We start from the raw sequence: 4,379 nt of genomic DNA, 5'->3' as shown, positions 1-4,379 counted from the left end.
ATAATTTTCCCTCTTGGTTGTATCCTAATTGCAGCATACCAATCACCCTTCTTTTTGTTAAGACGAGGATATGATACAAAACATACCTGGTCTGCTTGGCTAGCAAGAATGAAAGGATCATACTGTCCGTATCGACTAGTGAAATTAACATCGGTAATCCCTGATTTGTTTCTTCGTATACCTTTACCCATTGTTGAATCAAACCAATTGCATCTAAATAGAACAACTCGGAGACCAACAATTCCCGGGTAATAGAGCTCTAATATTTCCGTTAAGATACCGTAAAACTCAGTTTCTTCATTAGAATCACAACAAGATGATCCTTTCACACAAACACCATAGTTGAATGTATTTCGATCTTTTCCGTGTTCAAACGTATGAAAGTTGTACCCTCGACTAAAAAACATCGGCCAAGTTGTTACTTTATTTGCTGGACCTTGTACCAATTCATGTAACCATATTGGATATACACTACGGTTTGTGTCGAGTTGAATCTGGAAGAAGATTAATAATTAAGTAGAGTTAATAATAAGCAAGATATATTTTTTACTTTTATAATTACATATATTAATTTAATACTTACATGTTTTTGTAACCATGATGAAAACTGCAACTCTTTTAACTCATGTAATTGAAGGGCATCGGTAGTGGAATATTTTTTTTTCATGTCCTCATCAAACAACCTATACAAGCAAGTAGAAAATTTGAGTATTAAACATTTGTAAGAAAAAAATATACCGACGTACTCTACGTTAACTAAGAGTACGTAGAGCATGATAAAGAGATATATTAGATAATTATTAAATCAAATTACAGAGATAACATACCTTTCAAAACGTTGCAGATAGCCACAGTTTAAAAGGACATATGAATGTACATGGTTGTAATCTTTAGAATTTAACCAAACATTCTTAGTCTTACCACTACCTCGTCCACCTTGTAAAAATATTTCAGGAATATCTGGAAATGAATAATCATATGCGACACCTCCGTCATCATTCCGAGTTTCATTACGACTCTTGGTTTGGATATGAGTTTCAAAATAAAAAGAGGTGAAATCTGAAATTTCTTCGTTCACATATTGTTCCACGATGGATCCTTCAATTTTTGCCTTATTTTTTGCTTTTTTCTTTAGATGATACATATAGCGCTCGAACGGATACATCCATCTGAACTGAACAGGACCACCCAGTTGTGCCTCATGAGGAAGATGAATTGTCAAATGCTCCATCACATCAAAAAAAGAAGGTGGAAATATTTTTTCCAAATTACACATAATAACAACAATGTTATTTTTCATAATTTCCACCAAATCTTTTTCTAAAGTCCGTGTACATAGATCACGAAAGAACAAGCTTATACCTGTCAAAATAAAAATTAAGTAATATAAAAAAACCTATAATAAAAATTCAACATAATTGGCCTTGATTTTTCTTTTTTAAGGAAATCATTAAAAAGAGACAAGCAACATACCCGACAATGCTTGATGAATATTGTTTGGTAGCAATTCAGCGAAAGCAATCGGAAGGAGTCTTTGCATAAATACATGACAATCATGACTTTTCATTTTTGAGAGTTTTACTCCATCAGAAGAAGAAATACTTGATGCATAACCGTCTGAAAATTTGACTTCATCTTTTAACCAATCAAAAAGACATTTCTTTTCCTCCAAAGATAACCTAAACAATGGAAGTGGAGCTTTTCCATCATCAGTCATATGTAGATCTTTCCGGTTGCAAATCTCTGCCAAGTCAATACGGGAATTAAGATTGTCTTTCGTTTTTCCTGGAACATTCAACAACGTGTTAATGATATTTTCAAAAACGTTTTTTTCGATATGCATCACATCAAGGTAATGGCGAATGAGAAGATATTTCCAATAAGGTAACTCCCAAAATATGCTTTGCTTGTGCCAATTATGGGTTTCACCATATCCCACTATTTTTGGAAGTCCTTCTCCTCCACAATCAACTGTTCTTGGTAAACCAGATACATGATCACTCCACAATTCCTCCCCCGAATATACTGCTGGTGGGTCTGAATTCTCCATTTTATTTTTTCTGAAGTTCTTCTTGTTACGTCGTAAAGTATGATCTTTTGGAAGAAAACGACGGTGGCAATCAAACCAACATGTTTTTCTCCCATGTTTCAACCAAAAAGCTCCAGTCTCATCCATACAATAAGGACATGCTAAACGACCATGAGTAGTCCACCCAGATAACATAGCATATGCTGGAAAATCACTAATTGTCCATAAAAGCATAGCTCGTAACGTAAAATTTTGCTTCATTGATACATCATAAGACTCAACTCCATCAGTCCATAAGCATTTCAATTCATCTATAAGAGGTTGTAGAAATACGTCTAAGCTCCTTTTTGGATGGTTTGGACCAGGAATCAATATCGAGAGGAATAAAAATTCTCGCTTCATGCACATATCAGGTGGTAGGTTATACGGAGTCAATATAACAGGCCATAACGAATAATTTTGACCAAACATTCCAAAAGGATTAAATCCATCAGTGCATAAACCAAGATAAACATTTCTAGGCTCATTCGCAAATTCAGGAAATACCTGGTTGAAATGTTTCCATGCTTCACCATCTGAAGGATGACACATTACGTCACTACCGTGGGTTGAATAATGTTCTTTGTGCCATCTCATTTGTGAAGCTGTTTTCTTTGATTGGTATAATCTTTTCAGTCGGTCAGCAATGGGCAAATAAAACATTCGCTGAAATGGAACTTGCTTTCTTCCTGGTTTTTTGCACTTTTGTATCTATTAGATCCACAAAATCTACAGCTTTCTCGGTCTGCATCGTTTTTCCAGAAAATCATACAATTCTTCTGACACACATCGATCTTAATGTAAGGCAAACCTAGAAATCTCATTAATTTCTTCGTGTCGTAGTACGAGGTACTGGCATTGTTATCTTCAGGAATGTAGTCTTTCATCATCTGAGCAATGGAATCCATGCATTTCTCTAATAAATTATAATCAGTTTTCAGAGTCATTAACCTAGACGCCAATGAAAATTGTGAAAGTCCTTCTCGACATCCACCATATATTGGATGCTGGCTTGCGTTTAACAGATTGAAAAACTTTTTGGCTTCTTCGTTGGGCTCTTCTTCCATATTCTGATTAGATGACGTACGTCCATTAAAAGCATCGGTAACCATCTCGAGATAGTTGTTTTGAACATGTGTAGAAAAATCTCTGAACATACTTGTATTTTCATCGATAGGACATGGTTGTTTATCAGCCTCATAGTCTTCTCCATGAGCAACCCAAACAAAATAGTTGGCCATAAACCCTCGGTTATATAAGTGGCCAGCTACCATCTCCTCAGACAAGGCGTGTTTATTCTCACACTTAATGCATGGACAAAACATTATCTTCTTCTGAATATATAAGGCATGTCTTTTAGCAACAATCATGAACTCTTTCAATCCATCTAGGAATGCATCGGAGACTAGATTGGTTGTTGGATCCGTTCTTGCATACATCCATTGCCTCAAAACATTATCGTTGTTACTCGAAGACATTTAAGAAGTCAAGAAATTCTGCAAACAAAAAATATAATTAAATAAAAACACAAAGCTTAAAAGCTATATATAAACGTAAAGTGAAAACATAAAAACTAATATTTGATTATGTTAGGATGTGATCTATTTTATTTTAGAGAAATATTAAGATGATCATGCATTCATATTCGATTTTCATGTTAATCATATATTAGGATTTCATAAATTCATATTAATATAAACAAGCAACAATCCATATGAGAAACAAAGCTATAATCAAATTTAGGGTTACATGAAAAGCAGTCCAAACAACAATCTCATATTTTAATGTTTCAAAATTTCGCATGAAAAGCAGTACAAACAACAATTTCATATTTTACGGTTTCAAAATTTCGCATGAAAAGCAGTCCAAACAACAATCTCATATTTTACGGTTTCAAAATTTCGCATGAAAAGCAGTCCAAACAACAATCTCATATTTTACGGTTTCAAAATTTCGCATGAAAAGCAGTCCAAACAACAACCTCATATACGGTTTCAAAATTTCGCATGAAAAGCAGTCCAAACAACAATCTCATATTTTACGGTTTTATAATTTCATATGAAAAGTACTTCAAGCAACAATCACATGTTCAAGTTTTCATGGTTTTAAGATTATAAACATGAAACAGTGGTTTTAGGGTTCATGTTGTTTACCTCTTGAACACCGATTGATTTCTGAATGGTTTAAGACCGGGAGCTATAGACCTCGGTAATTCAAGCAAGATCTACAATCGCCGTGAACCTCCTTGGAGTAGCAAGAGAACGTCGAGCTTCTTAGGTTTAAGGTTTAGGGGCGATTTTAGCTTTTAGCT

Source organism: Capsella rubella, unplaced genomic scaffold, assembly GCF_000375325.1.
Source record: "Capsella rubella cultivar Monte Gargano unplaced genomic scaffold, Caprub1_0 scaffold_4, whole genome shotgun sequence".
Lineage (NCBI taxonomy): Eukaryota > Viridiplantae > Streptophyta > Magnoliopsida > Brassicales > Brassicaceae > Capsella > Capsella rubella.
Note: the sequence above shows the minus strand (reverse complement) of the source record.